At 37.5% G+C, this 16,893-nt stretch overlaps 1 protein-coding gene and 1 long non-coding RNA gene across 3 annotated transcripts in view; one reads left to right on the top strand and one right to left on the bottom strand.

The window, feature by feature from the left end:
* Positions 1-16,893, top strand: part of LOC131230272 (uncharacterized) — a 66,450-nt gene that overhangs the window by 30,602 nt on the left and 18,955 nt on the right. The gene's annotated exons all lie outside the window — the stretch shown is intronic.
* LOC131230273 (uncharacterized) lies at positions 8,912-10,108 on the bottom strand. Its single transcript, XR_009163955.1, has 3 exons — positions 9,801-10,108; positions 9,517-9,632; positions 8,912-9,010 (listed from the first exon to the last, which is right to left on the bottom strand). It is a non-coding gene; the product is annotated as an uncharacterized LOC131230273 (long non-coding RNA).

The following is a 16,893-nucleotide window of genomic DNA, read 5'->3' as shown; positions in this document are numbered from 1 at the left end:
ACATGTGTGGCCCAATTTCAGATATTAAGTTAATTTAGTTAATCAAATTTAGGACCCATGAATGTGCTAAGGAGTCCCACTATATTTCAAATAAAAGCTCCCAAATGAACCACTTGGATACCCATGCATTTCAATCAGAAACTGCCAAACACAATTGGAGATTTAAAATCACCCTGATTCCTGTATAAATGTGATTCGGAATCTAATGCCTTCCAAATGCAAGCTCTCAAACAAGCCATTGGAAATGGGTCAAGTAGCCCGCCTGACATGACGAGGTTTACTCAGCTTTCGTTCAACTTAAACCCACTGGCTCGGCCCATGGACAGGGCTTGGGCCTCAAATGTGTTTTTTTTTTCTGTTTTTTCTTTGAAAGGTGATAGAATTTTATTAAAGTACAAAATGAAAATAATAATGATAATAATAATACAAAGACATATGCTGATGGGCAACTAAACATTATCCAAGAAAGTTTAAATTACAATCCTTAAAAATAGAAGAAGAAGCCCATTCTATAAGTAAAATCCTGTCTCTATGAGATATGCTTTTCACCTGCTTGCACATATTTTTGAGACACCTCGCATTCATTTCTTCTCAAGTAATTCACTAATAGCTAATAAAACTATTTTTCTCACATGCATTATTTAAGTGGGCAACAAGAAGAGAAACAGTTTAGAGAGTGAGTGTTGCCATGAACTGTGTTTATAGCCACGTGGTCTATCTGAATGGCTGATGATATTGATATTTAGGCCATGGATGTAAAATGGAGCAACGGACGAGGGTGGATTTCATGGACGTGGTTTGGTTTGTGACCCCAACACCACTTAGCTAGCTGGTGTCAAAGCTCTCTCTCTCTTTCTCTCTCTCTCTCTCTCTCTCTCTATATATATATATATATAGATATATATTAGGTCTATCCATTTTTCCGTATCATTTTAGGGTTTGAGCCTAAAAAGTAAGGCAAATTCAACTTTCAGGTGGACTACACTGCAGGAAAACAGTATTGATTGAATGCTAAAACTTTTGAGAGGCCACAAATTTTTAGAACAAGTTGATATTTGTGTTTTCCTTTCATCCATGTATGTGTGACCTTATTAATAGGTTGCATGGAAAATAAACATTACAGTGGGCCATTAAGAAGTTTTTAATGGTAAATGTTCAATCAACACTTTCATGTGGCATTGCATCAAGAGCTTTGCTAAGTGCACATGGGTGTCCGGTAAAGCTCATGTACACACCACACGTGTATGAAATCCAATCCATTCATTAGAAAGAAACCATTACATTGATGCTCTGTCACAAAAGTCAAGTTGATCCAATGGTCCAGCTATGAAAAAATTGGATTAAGTTTTCTAATCCATCCACATGTTTCCGAAGCTGGGCCGGTGGGCCTTTTGATATAACTTATTTTCAATACTTATTATTGAAATTTAATATTTAGTGATTTTATACAATTCAAATCATTTAACAAACTTAATTTCTTAAGCACTTAAATTTAATTTCCACTAAAAATGTGGATGTTTTACTCTTCGCTTTTGATTAAAATTTTCTTAAATTTATAATTCACTATTTAAAAGTTATAGCACTTCACTTCTAATTTTTAGAACTTATTTCTTAATAATTTAAATGTCAAAACGTAATATATCTATCACTGAACCCGGGCATATAAAGGTAGCAATCACTCTACAATCTAAAGCTGTAACAAGTGACGCGGATTGCACTCTACCCGGGTAATCCGTCAGGGTAGGGCTCTTTGGGGGCCATCTTGATGTAAGTGTTTTATCCATGCCGTTCATCGCTTTTCTGATATTATTTTAAAATACTACCCTAAAAATGCATCAGGCCCACAGCTCCACTGGACCACACCAAAGGAAGCTACAGTGATAATGACACCCACAGTTGAAACCTTTCTAAATGCCAATGTGATGTTATTTTTTCACCATCAAACCTATTCATAAGGTGATTTAGACGTGGATGAATTGTAAACACAAATATTATCTTGACCTAAAACTTCTACAGCTCCCAAGAAGTTTTTAATGGTGTAAATTCAATCTACACCTTGTGGTCCACCTAATCCTAGACCTAACTCATTTTTTGGCTCATGCCTTAAAATGATATGAGAAAAACGATTAACGAAGTAGATAAAACACTTACATCACGGTGGGCCCCAAAGATACCGTCCGGGTGAGGGTAGGACTCAATCTGCGTCCGCAGCAAGGGTACCCCTAGAAGTACCGGAACGGAAACGGATTGGCTACTCCCTGCCGCCAGCGATTGGCTGATAATCGGTGCTATGTGGGCCTTACCATGATGTATGTGTTTCATCCATGCCGTACGTTTATTTTTCTAAATCATTTTATGGTGCGAGACAAAAAAAAGAGTTATATCCTAATCTCAAGTGTACCACATTACAGGAAACACTGTTGAATGAATGTCGACCATTAAAAACTTTTTGGGGCCATAAAAGTTTTGGATCAAGCTGATATTTGTTTTTTCCCTTCATCTAGGTCTGTATGACGTAGTCAACAGACTGGATGTCAAATAAACAGTACATTTTTAACGGTGGATATCCAGTCGCTGTTGTTTTTCTGTGGTGTGGTCCACCTGAGATTTATATCCCTCTAATCTTTGGGATCAAGCCTAAAATGATACCTAATATGGATGAGCGGAATGAATGAAACACATACATCATGGTGGGCCCACAGAGCATGGACCACCAGCCACCGGGCTGGTGGCAGGGGAGTAGCCAATCCGTTTCTTACCAGGACTCGTTTCTCTTTGTTTTTCGTATGTGTATACGGTATACCGCACGCCACCGACCTGGTGTGTACGTGGAGCTCGAAGATCAAAGTTCCGTGGCACCACAATGATGTATTTACTATATCCACACCGTCCATACATTTGGACACATCATTTTAGTGTATTATCCCAAAAATGAGTAACATAAAAATCTCAAGTGGACCACATCACAAATAGCAGTAGCAACAATGATTACCATTTTTAAAACATTCGTAGGGCCCATTGTCCATCCAATCTGTTCATAAGGTCACATAGATATGGATGAAGATGAAGAGGAAAAACAAATATAAGATTGATCCAAAACTTCTATGACCCTAAGAAGGTTTCAATGGTAGAAGTTCAATCCCCACTTCGTTCTACAGTGTGGTCCACTTGATTTTTGGATCTGTCTTATTTTTTTCTTTCAACCCTTAAAACAAGTTCTCAAATGGACGGACGGTTTTGATATAATACATACATCATGGTGGGTCCTACATAACTTAGTGACGTCAACAGATCACCAAGGTCGGTGGTGTGCGATACAGCAGCTAATCGGAAACGGATTGGCTACTCCCCCTGTGGTCGGTGCTCCGTGGTCCCTACCATGATGTATGTGTTTCATCCATGCCGTTCATATATTTTTTTTAGATAATTTTATAGCATGACACCGAAAATAAGATATATCCAAATCTTAAGTGGACCACGTTACAAGAAACAGTGTTGAATGAACGTCGATCATTAAAAACTTTTTTGGATAATAAAAGTTTTGGATCAAACTGATCTTTGTTTTTCCCTCCATCTGGGTCGTTATGACCTAATAAACAGATTGGATGTCAAATAAACAGTACAGCGGGCCTTAGGAGGATTTAAATGGTGGATATCCAATCACTATTGTTTTCACGCGGTGTGGTCCACCTGAGATTTATATCTCTCTAATATTTGGGATGAATCCATAAAATGTTTTTTAAAAAATGGATGAAACACATACATCATGGTGGGTCCCACAGAGCACCGACCATCAGCCACGGGGCCCGGTGGCAGGGAGTAGCCAATCCGTTTCCCGGCGAATCCGGCCGCTTCCGTCAGACGCGGATTTACTGCCAAAGGCGTTCGCAGGAGTTTACTGCGCAGGTAAGCAAGGTGGTCCACCGTGATATTTGTGATAAATCCACTCCATTCATCTGTTTTTTGAGCTCATTTAGGACATTCAAGGTAAATTCAAAACTCAAGCGGGATAGACCAGAGGGAAATTTATGGAAAGAAATTTCAGCCGTTAAAACCTTTAGCTTGATTTTTATATGCCATCAAAACCGTTTATAACTTAATTCCCAATAGGATGAAGTGAAAACACCGTAAAACTCAACCTTATACAAAACGTTTGTAGCCAAATAAATATTTCAACTGTGATAACTGAATTCCAACCATTTCCTCTCGTGTGGCCCACTTAAGTTTTCGATCCACCTATTTTTTTTTTTTTAATACTAAAATGATCTGAAAAAACATACAGACGGTGTAGATTTCACACAAACATCAAATTAAGCTCCACGCTTGCATCACAGCGCAACAGTAACTTCCTCCAAAAGGCTTTCGCAGTGAATCCGCGTCCCACCTCTCCCACTTCCGTCTATATAACAAAAAGAATTCCAGATGTTCTGCCTGTTTCTTCACTACTCTTACCTATCTCTCCTCTCCTACCTCTCCCAAGTTTTCATCATGGCCGACTGGGCCAATCTTCACGAAGATCTGTTGGAGCTCATTGCCAAACGACTCTATCTTGCTGATTATCAAAGCTTTGGCGCTGTTTGCTCTTCATGGCGATCTCTCATTATACAGAGACGCCACTGCAAATTTCCATGGTTAGTTCTCTCTGATGATGACAGAGGCCCTCAAACTCATGCATTCTTCCGCCTCTTCGACAATAAGATATGTAGGCTTGAAGTACCTGAAATTCATGGAAAACGATGCTGTGGTTCTTCTTTTGGTTGGCTAATAACAGCATCCAACAATTCAGAGTCACTTCATCTATTGAATCCCTTCTCACGAGTTCAAATTCAGCTTCCACCACCATCGAAATTTCCATATCCTCAGTATACTGGTTATCCAGATGAGCCAACAGACCTTCATTTCCTTCATAAAGCTATTCTATCTTCAGATCCCGCTTCGTCTTCGGATTTCATTGTCATGGCAGTTTATAGCGAGACGAATAAATTGGCATTTTTCAAGAATGGAGACGAGAGTTGGAGACATGTAGACACTAGTTCTTATTCTCCCATTTGCGTCAATGACATCGTATATCACAAGGGTCAGTTTTATGCTCTAAGTCAGTATGGAAGAGTACTAATTTGCCATCTTGAAGGTATGAATCCAAAAGCAATAGAAATAACTCCTCCCATAAAGTATTGTTGTGAGAGGAACTATCTTGTAGAATTGTCGGGGGAGTTGTTACAAGTTGGGAGATTCTTGAAGTATGGTGAGGATGACGAAAACATCGTTGTGAAGCAAGACAAGGAGGAGGAGGAGGATGGTGAGGACAATGGTGATGGCGAGGACAATAGTGATGGCGATGGCCAGGACAATGGCGATGGCGATGGCGAGGACAATGACGATGGCTGGGACAATGGCGATGGTGATGATGGATGGTTATCAGTACCTCATATGACTAATTATTTCAAAGTTTTAAAGTTAGAGGAGACGAGCGAGGGGACACAAAGATGGGTGGCACTGAAAAGTTTAGGTGAGGATACGTTGTTTTTCTTAGGTCAGAACACATCCTTCTCTCTTTCACTTAAAGATTTTCCAAGCTTCAAAGGCAAAGGCAATCGTATTTATTTCACAGACGACTACTATGAAGGCAGTAGTATGTGTGGAGATTTGGTAGTGTGCAGTTTAGAAGATAAGAGTATTGAGCCATTTTTACCTAATGGCATCATTCATTTCGGTGACACGCCACCAATTTGGATTACGCCCAATCCGTCGTAAAAGAGTAGCAAGTCTAAACTTGGGTGGATTATACTCTTTCTTTTTCGTTTCTTTTTTCTTTTTCATTAAAAAAACTCAATTTTATTGTAGTTTGGTTCATATCAGATGATTGGTTTGACCAACGTATTTTATCGTAATTTGGTTCATATCAGATGATTGGTTTGACCAGCTTATTTTATTGTAGTTTGGCTCATCTTAGATGATTGGTTTGACCAGCTTATTTGCCAAACATGCTTACCATACATGTCCTCTCTTGGTGGGTCTGACAAGGAGTCTCGATCCTTTGCTTCACACAAACAGATTTTTTTTTTTGTTTGTTGCAATGACATTTAATGTAGTAGTGCGGACAACATCAGTGATGACCTGGACCAATTACGATGCAAGGAAATAGAAATTTTCTATTTGTGACAAATAAAGGATACATATTCATAGACAAAAGGCTCAAACATTCATGGTTTGGTCTTTTCTTGAAAGAGTTCTCTTTTGTTGCTTGTGGGTGCTTCTTCCCCTCTCATTTTCCCAACATAATAGATAGCAAGTGGATTAATTGATCGTGGCATTACTTGTTGCCAAAGCTAACTTTCCCCAAGTTGAAGAGGAGAGTTTATTCGATGTCGATGACCATTTGATGGTTGTCTGGGCTGGACCGAATGGACAGCTAAGATCAATTGATTGGACTGCTGCTGTGCCTATGCAGATTGAATGGTTAAGATCAATTGATTGGAGCCATGTTTGTCAATCAATTCCAACGGTAGTAACCCATGAGTTTTATTATATAGTTTTGATTCACAAGATGGGTGAGATCTTCAAAACAGAGCAAGATTTATGGAGCCATGTTTTAAAAAGAGGAAAACCTAATATGGCTCTTATGTTTCATGGAATTAATATATAATTGGTAATGCATTTATTTAAATCATTCCAATCCTCAGATTGCTATGTCTATTTGGGCCAAAATTTGAAATATATTGTTGTTGTTTAATTTGGACATGCGGCCATGCGTGTTACAAATTGCCTGAATTGGATGAAACCTATGCGATTAGATATAGTGTCGAGCATATCAGAGTCATCTTGGACTCGGTTCGATTGAATGCTTGACCCTAAGCACCAAACTATCTAAATTAGGATCAGATTTGTGAAGATTGAGCTAACTGTTCAGCCACCAATTGTGATAATGATTAGGTGATTTTATATTAGAGGGAGAGGGTTAGCCCTTTTGAATGAGATCTTTTTTCCATGAAACCAAAGACTACTTTTCTTTTAATAGTGATAGTGTATTGGTTTTTTTTTTTTTTTTGTAAGGCAATAAGGGTTATAGACAGAATTTAAAAAAAAAAAAACAACTGGATCGCCAATTTTATTAATTTGAATGTTAAAGAAATACAATTAATAAATAAAAAACAAACTAAATAAAGATATAAAAAATAAAATAAAATACCTACGACAACTTGTGCCAGCAAAATAGTCATAGAATCTATCAAGCAGTTGTGAGATAGTCATGGTGTGAAGTCAGCAGAATATGACTAGATATGTATAAGGAAGGACTCGATAAGCTAGGAGATTTGACAATTAGGTTTTGGATATTTAATCTACTCTTAATGCATACTACAATAATGTATTAGAAACTATCAAAATTATGTTAAACTAATGACTCCAGATTCGTTGTAACATGGTTGGATAGAAGTAAAGTGACTAAGCTAAGAAACTAAACATCCATGGAGGACAAAAGATAAGGGTAGCATTGAGCTATAGAGAAGTTTGACTGTTTGTGACGAGGGCTTAGAACTCTTTTGTGTACTGCTTGTATAGTTTTAGAGAGGCAGTTACTTTGTGTATGATTTGGCGACATGAGAGATTTAAAAAATTGATTATGCGATTCTCCTTGATTATTCACACAAGTGTACACTAACCACCAAAAAAAAAAAGCAACGCTGATGGCTAAAAACCGTCAACGTTTACCTTCCCCAACTCCCCCTTTCTCGATGGCCTTTCCAATGGCTAGAAAGGCTTTTGCCAACAGTTTTTCGCCGTCAATGTTTCTCATTAATAAATAAAAATTATTGGACGCTGATTGCCTAATCAGTGCATACATCCAAAACTAACTTAAATACAAACTCGTTTCAGAAGCATGTTCTCCAAAGCCCCAAACCAACCAACCTATTTGAAAAGGTAAGTCAAAACAAAAGGAAAGGAAGAAATCAGAATGGAAATCAGAATCAGATATACCATCCAAATCTCAAACATATAAAATCTGTATTTCCATTAAAAATTAATTGTATATGTGATAGCCAATCCCAGGTTGCCACCTGGCCATGACAGATCATGACAACTCCATCTAAAAGCAATATTAGAGAGAACATTGATACAACAATTAAATCTATGCTAACAAAAAATATATATCCCAAATCTCACAAATCATACGAGGTAAATCTTTCAAACTATAAGGTAATTCTCACTTTCTTAGTGATTACTAACCTATAAACAAAATTTGATCAAGAAATAAACTTTGGGCAATTTGGATTAAACTGCCAGAAATGATTAATGTAGTTGAATCCTAAGCTTCGAAACCCGCTAGCAAACCTGAGTTTTCAATGAATTACCTGAAATAAGAGATTTAGTCACCAAAAAAGTCAAGGACGAGCTAAGAGGAAAGATAAAATCAAATCAATAAACTTAAATTCAAACACAACAAATTAAACTAAAACTGTAATTAATTTAGATATTGATCTAAAGCTATTTGTAGAAACAATTGAGAGATATCTGTAGAAACAAAACGCTTATCATGAGAATATTGAACAATATTGACATAAAATCCATGTCTGCTATAAAAACCAGTCATTGAGAATAAATAATCTTGAAATCGAATCCAAGTTTGAATTCATGAGAATAATACTCTTGAGATCAAATCCAGGTACGAATTTATGTAATCTGTTGTGAGGTTATGCTGCTTGGCTCCCAACTGATGATGCATGTGTAGTGTTGTTTTGAAAAAAATATTTTCAAAGAAAAATTTTAAAAATATATCAAGATTTCTATACTTAACCAGGTGGTAGAGGTTTGGATGATGACCTTCATAAATGCATTGATTGTTGGAATTGGTCTTATGTTGTTATGGTTTTTTTAACCAAGAGTGAAAAAACCATATAGAAAGAATCAACGTATGTTGATATTGTCTTTAAATCAATTCCACATGCCACTGTACAAGTTGACAAAATCTCAGGATTGTGTAGACGGTGTGCTCCCGAAATGATCTCCTCACCTTCAAGAAAAGCCGAAACAAGCACTAAAGAACAAAGAGAATACAACATTTCCTATTCTCCTAAGAAAACATTACCAACATTTCCCTTACTAAAAAGTGATTAGATGGTCTAACAATGTTTTTTTTTTTATTTTTTTTTATTTTTTTATTTTTAAGATAAAAAATTAGGATGTGTTTGGAAGCTCCCAGTTCCGAACACAATTCCATATCGCCACAAAATGTGGGTGAGGCATGTTCTGTACCTTCCTCTACGTATCTCACCAGGGATTTGGGGTCGAAAAATCAGGAAAACGGAAGCCTGCTTAATGCAGATTTCAATTTCTATGCCACGCATATGTCGCTCTGTCAACAACTATTTGGCACTAAATCCAAACACTACATCAGGCATTTCCTTTTTAATCCTTCAGAACATGTGAAAGTTCAAGAGCATGGATTGAGGATTGCAGTTCAAAGGTGAGGCTGGTGTAAATTGACTACATATTCACATGGAATTATGATTTGCATACCTTGAATGAAGACATCAAATGAATTACAGTAAGCTGGGTCATCATAACATGGCATGGTGTAAAATGGCCTGACAGCTAATGGATAGCGGTTAAGTATATAGAACTTGGTATCCTACCTATGTTGATAAGTAAAAATCAGCTCTTCAGCTTACACAAGTATGATAATCATTGCTTTATTTAAAAAAATGGATATTACGAAAAAGTGAGTGAGAGAGAGAGAGAGAGAGAGAGAGAGAGAGAGAGAGAGAGAGAGAGAGAGAGAGAGAGAGAGAGAGAGAGTTTACTTCTCTAGAACAAGCTGCCCCAATTTTCTTTCCGACTCTATATCTAGATCCCCCAACGGATCAACTTTGACGCCAGCTTCCTATACATACAAGTTATAGCTGCATTGTTAGCATAAAAGATGTGCAGACCACAAATGGAATGTCAATGAACTATTTGTATGGGTGTGTTTGGATGCAATATTGAATTGAACTGCATTTTTTTATCTAACAAAATGGAAATAAACAAACCATAGTGTCCTTCATTAGCATTCATATTGAGAATTTCTACTTCAAATGCATTTACGTTACTTTCGAGTTAGACATGAGAGAAACATATGTGCATTACAAGGCCTATTTTCACATATATGGTAAATATGAAAAGCTTTTTTTTTTTTTGCTCTTGATTAAATTGAAATTCCTCAGTTTTACTCATTTGTCCTTCCAAATACATGTAGCATTAGGCTATGGGCCACCCATCAGTGAAACTTTTGTGCATGTTCTCTAGTTTAACATGGCTGCGATGTCCAACACCAACATGCATCAATCTGTAAGTAACATAGGCCCAAGTTTCATACCATGTCATAAGGCATGCACCTATCAACCATGACAATATCAAGCCAAAGTAAACAAATATGGTTGATGATGCGAGAAAGATAAGTCGAGTACCAATCAGCATAGAGATACCTTAATCATTTGAACCCCTTCTTGAAAATTGAGTTGCAAAGTCTTCGGCAAGTATTGCCTCACCCAATCAAATAGATTGACAAAACTAATATCCATTGGATCTATCGTATCCTTCCTTTCAAGTCGAATAGATTGACAATATCCCTTATCGGCCTTGGGCCTAGACTGAGAACTACTAGAAGGTTTGTTTTGGTATCTAGTACTAGGCTTAGCTCCAAAAGGGTTGGCCTTAGCACCAGAATCACGAAACTCAAATCGCCTTTCCACAGATACTTTGAGGTATTGCTCAACCTCCAACACTACTTGATACAACTGTTCAAGAGTGTCTATGTCCTTGGCGAGTAACTCTCTTCTAATGTCATAACGGAGGCCCGTCTTAAATCGAGCAAGAGTGAGTACAGGATCCTTATCAACTTCAACCTAGTCAAGTACTCTTCGAACTTTTCAATGTATTCCGCCACGCTCATGGAACCTTGTCGAAGAGATTACCATTCCTCAACTAACCTTAAGTGATGAGAGAAGAAAGGGAGGTACTCCTTAAGAGTTTTTTTCATTTCTTCCCAATGGACTATTGGGAGCTCCCTTGACTTTTATTTCTTTCGCTTAATAGTAGCCCAAAACCTCTTTGCTTGGCCCACAAGCTTCATCTTGGCGAATCGGACCCGACGAGTATCCGACATGTCATACCACTCAAAATAGCGGTCCATATCCACCAACCAATCTAGAAAAGCTTTAGGGTCCAAGTGACCATCAAACATAGGGGCATATACTCTAACTCCCTTGAGGAGTTGCGCATTTGGATCATAATGATCATGATTTCCCTCGCGGAGTGGGTGCAGGGGTGCGCGCCCATGATCGTTTCTTTGGCCACCTCCATTCCTAGGTCTATCCTCTTGACCACCTGCTTGCGATTGGGCATCTACCTCAATGGTGGTTTCTAGTTGGGTAATGCGTACATTAAGCTAATCCAAGCATTGGTTAATACGTTGTTCCAAGTGTCTATCCAAAGAATCAAACTATCGGGTTAGGTCGTTCGCGGACTCTTGCAATTGCTCCATGTTTAGTGTAGGGTGCAAACCACAACCATGACTAGTACGTGTGGGCATACAACTACTCGCTCAAAGATCCTCTAATGCAACTATATGCGTCTAAATGAGATAAAATGATCCTATATGACTCTATATGAGGGAAACTGCACAACACTACTAAAATTCCAGTGACACGGCTGCCTAAAGAGTTTGTTAACAAAAAATTCAGCCATGCAAATTGGAGATTTTCTGACAACATCAGAAAATTCAGCAGCCTATGTTGTAAATGATGGGTCCTAAACAGCCCTATATGATGAAATTTGATGCAAAATAAACGTGAAAAGACTAAACCCTAAACATGCAATGTATTCCCCTATGAAAACCCTATGCTCTGATACCAAATTTGATGCAGGACATGAAATTTTATACATGATATGCGAAATTTCAGGCTTTAGATCATACTAGCTCAAAACAATCACACAAAATTCCACATCCCACATAAAGTTGTGCTGAGTTTTGAGTGTAATTCTTAGTAATTTAACCACATTTAAACTCAAGTGAATGATTTTTTCGCGTTGTGTCTGTTTTTTGAAATAGTAAATTACTTCAAGAAGCAGGTACAAAATGAAGAAGGCAAGGTAGTAACTCCCAACCATGTTCTTATTTATGAAGACAATGAAGGAGATCGAATGCTTGTCGGCAATGTGCCATGGGAGTATGTCTATTACATCTGATTTTGCATTTCTGTTGCGACGCAGTGTGTTTTCCTCTGCATCCCGATCATATTAAAATAAAAATGCTACTCATTCATACATGTGTGACAGTGTGAGTCAGGATGATCATCAAATGACTGAAATTCTAACTCTCCATTCTTGTAGGATGTTTGTCAACATCATGAAAAGGTTATATATCATCAGTGGCTCTAGGGCACCACTTCCTGATTTCCCTTTTATTAAAGCTTGCTGCAAGCGAAGTTAAATTAGCAAATCTTGAGAAACTTATATTTTAGTTGTTTGTTTGTTTTTAGTTGGAAATCTATGCGTGTGGACTGATCAGATTTTAAGCTTAAAAAAAGAATATGATCTGCCCATTCTAAAGGTTGGAAAAATCTATTAAGAACCTGCAATGCTTTGGACTGAAAATTGATTCTGGATCAAGCGTCTAGATTTAATCTCCATCACTTGTGTATGCATGTAAATGTAAAAGCACACTTCTCCTATTTGTTAATAAAAATTCTGAGCATGTCATAGTGAGACATTTCTATGCATCATAACAGCTGAAACCTGAATTTGGGGACTGCCAAATTGACATCATTTTTATTTGCTCTGTTGTCCCAATAAATCTGTGGTAGGCAGAATTTCAGGGGTGCACTCCTGTTGAATTTTGGGGCAACTTGTATGGAATGCCAGTCCCAATAAAAAACACGACTAATCTAGAACACTTGCTGTATATTCCATGTCACTTATTATCCAAATAAAGTGTTATTTCGGATCCCGTGAAATTCCCCCCTGAATTCGTCTTTTGTTGCAAACTTCTCTAGAAAGTAGAAATCAACTTTTGTTTCTAGCTTTTGATGCATTGATTATCTAAAAAAATCTGTTCTATTTTTTTTTTTTTTTTGTGTGTGTGTGTTTTTTTAAAAATGGGATATGATTGTAGGATGTGCATTTCCAATATATTAACTGTAAGTTGCAGCTATCTTTGTGTTATCTACTAAAAAAATTCAGTAAAATCGATTGCTATGTTCTGTTGTAGATTTCCGTGATTTCTTCTGCTGCATACTGAAACTCAGTTGATGTGCCTGCACCGGCTCTTATGTTTGATAACAAAAATTAGGTATTTGTTCAGGGCCTGATAAAAGATGCACAAATATCAGTTTGAAAATTAGAAAGCATGACATTGTCGTGGTGAAAGATGATACAATCTACCCATTGTTTTGGCAGCATTGCAGGGTAATCCAGTTTTGAATTTTGCCAATATCCATTGATGAGGCATGGAGATTGTAGTGTTCTTATTATTGTTAGATTTGTTAGATCTAGATATTCATCGGAGTTTCAGCTTCTCTCCTTTAACATGATTGAAGGCGGTCTTTAGAAAAGCTAAAGCTTGTTCTTTAATGGGTTTCCTTTTTTCTATTATTGAGAACATCATTGACATGAAAGGGTGGATTGGTTGCTGAAAACAGGTTCTTGGAGGAACATTGATTCTGCACCATTGATTGATACGAACAAACGAATACTGTTCCAGTTTCTTTCTGTAGTTTATGTAGGAGCCTTTAGTTAGTTCCAAACTTTTGCTTGAACTGTTGTGATGGGACTGGCCCTAGATATTGCAGAATTTCCTGCACTTGTGTGCAGTGTTATTCAGGCTTGTTGCATAGTTTAACATACCATCACTTATCAGGTTGCCTTCCTATTTAATGGAAAACTCCTTTTGTAGACACCGTATTACTGAGGGTGTAAATCTTCCATTTCGGGTGTTGCTGACAATCAAGGAATTGGATGGGACACGGATGTAAGTAAGTGTTAAGGTTAGTTCTTAACTTATTAAGGATGCCAATCTTGTCTAATGATGGTTTATGGTAGTCCTACTGCTTAACATTTACAGGTGAAGAGTGTCTTTGGTGCGAAGATGTTTGCCCTTGGGAGTAGCGGTCAAGGTTCCAGTGCCAAAACAAACAGCAAAAACAAGTTTCCAAGTTACGTCCAGTTGAGCCAAGTATAATGCCGCTATTGATTGCTTGGTCTGGAAGTGAGTATTGACTTTCATTTACGATCCTCTCTCTCTCTCTCTCTCTCTCTCTCTCTCTCTCTCTCTCTCTCACCTATGTTGGTTTAAAATCATTCCCTTGTCTTAGAGGACTTGAAAACTTGGGTTTATTAGTTTTATTTGGAGAAACTATCAATGATTCCATAAATCCCCAATTCCTAAAACTCGATGGTATGCTTCCATGGAAATCATTTTCAATCAAAGTGTTTTAAAAAATCGTAGTGCTTGTTTATTTATTTTTATTGTATCTGCCTTTTTACAAATAACCTGCTTCCATATCGAAAAGTAGGGAGATGTTCACTTGAGCATAGAAAAGCAGGACCAATCTTCTTACCTCAATATCTCGAAATATTCATGTATGCCCCATAGTTTTGTTGTTGCATATTGTTAAACAAAGATGCTTTCTTGATCATTGATTTGTTTTTTCAATGTGGATATCACTTATGATTGCATTTGGGTGTGCCCCAAATTGCTAGGTGGACCTTTCAGAAGAACAGATCAACTTCCTTTCTAATAGCAAGGACGACAATGCACAGGTGTTCTTTAATGCTTTTATTTCTTTGTGATGTTTGTTGCTTTTTGAATCCAATGAGGTGTTCAATAGATTAGTATGTCTGCTGATCCTCTGGTAGGAAAATATAAGGATTGAATCAATGGGTGTTTTTATTATCAACTACTTGAATGTAATCTATATAATGGGTAGAGTAACAAAGCTGCTTTGCTCAATCAAAGATATTCTAAAAATATGTTTCGTTAAGTAGCTTAGAAATATTTAAACAACTCATAATCTCTAATTTACTCTCAACTTGTGAAAGAGAATAATCAAATAATCCTTTGACCCGAGGCTATGAATATTATCCTCGGGTCTTGAGTATAAGTGGGGCCAATGGTTTGCTGATCCAGAGTCTGATAGGCCCATAGTGGATAGACCATGTCATAAAAAACTCCCCCACAAGAGCTAATTCTTCCATTGATGATCATCACATAGATGTAGTTTTAAGAAAATACAGCAACAGTTCACATTCTATTCAGAAAGGCCAATGATTGCATGCATGGCTAGGCCCTTCCAATGAAGGAGACGTTGAGCATGGTCTATACACAATTGACCATCATATCAATGGTCTGGGATTGCCAAAACATGGACAACTGACCAAAACACCATCATTTGATACCTTGACTGTTTTTAACACTAACATTTATGGCTGTGTCTAAGTTTCGTAGCGTATCAATAACTGCAAAAAAAAAAAAAAAAAACATTTTATATCATTGTGGTTATACTATGGTTGTTTCATGAACTGTTGTTCAATTTAATAATCTTTTATGCATCCAGGTTGGATATGCTATGCTGAAAAAAAATACTTGGCTCATATATACTGCCTTATATTTCTTCTGTGAAGAGTCCACAACAAGCAATGAGGACAACCATCGAGCATCATATTTGCCAAAAAATGGGTCTAATGTAAGTTCTAATAGTCCAAATACCCACCCTTGTAACTTTGGTGCAGCTCATTACGAGAATATTATATGACATTATTTTTTCAGTTCAGGAGTGAATTTTTGGATTCTTTTGATTCTTCCGTTAGGAAGATTTTGAGAATCTAAGTTCTCTCTTGGCCACCTAAGGCCTTTGACTCTTTACCTAAACTGCCTAAAGTAACTCTTTACCTTTTCTTACGTGAGGGTGGGGGCTATTTTCTTCTATTCCATTGCAGCTAGAGCTCTTCCTTAGCTCTGGAACTTTTTGCCTCTCAATTTATTCGTTGGTTGCGGGGATCTTTGGCGTGAATCTCCCATATACATGGAATCTAAACCATAGATATCTATTTAAATGGATACATTTTGGCAGTCTTCAGATCCATTTTGGCTATTGGACTGGAATCTTAGATTTGGTTAGTCTTATACGAGTTGTTTACATTTTGGATCAAGTCCGTGCCTTAGAGAATGAGATGCTTTTGAGAATACGTAAGCAAGGACTGGATGTTACTCCTAGATTTATGTGGGTCCACTTCCCACTTACATAGTTTTCTCTCTTTTTGTTGTTCTTTTCTTTCTTCCTTGAAGATATTGATCATGGCCTTTGTGTTTGGGCAGTTAGAAAAACAGGAAGCTACAAGGAGACTGCAGGATTTGTGGAATGGGAATATGGATCTCTACAAGCAGGTGAATAGAAGCCCAAGGCCAGGCATGAGACTGTTTAGCTACGAGTTCCCATTTTGGGGAGATGTTAAGACATTTTATTATAAAACAATATGTTTCCAGAGTTTCATTAGCTTGTTGAATTTTTCATGGATCATCAGGGGGCTTTGGTTTCCATGAGGAGACGGTTACTCTTATCTTGGGATTTTTTTTTTAATGAAATAAATCTGTCAATGGAAATGGAGTGACTTTTTATTTTTTTTGCCCTCTGCCTTGATTCCTTTAGCAGTTGGAAATTATATAGTGGAGCTGATAGAGCTAACATTTGAAATGGGTGTGTTAAGACACGGAAATGGTGACTTGATGAGGATATCGTGCACACGCACGCTCGCACAACACCACCCCTACGTATGTACGTACGCAGAAGGAGGACCCCACCATCGATCTGACTCGATGACGACGTCCAGGGAGGGCCTCCTAGTTAGAAGACAAGTTTT

The sequence above is a fragment of the Magnolia sinica genome, chromosome 17 (genome assembly GCF_029962835.1).
Source record: "Magnolia sinica isolate HGM2019 chromosome 17, MsV1, whole genome shotgun sequence".
In the NCBI taxonomy this organism is placed as follows: Eukaryota; Viridiplantae; Streptophyta; class Magnoliopsida; order Magnoliales; family Magnoliaceae; genus Magnolia; species Magnolia sinica.
Note: the sequence above shows the minus strand (reverse complement) of the source record. Positions and strands in the feature narration are given on the sequence as shown.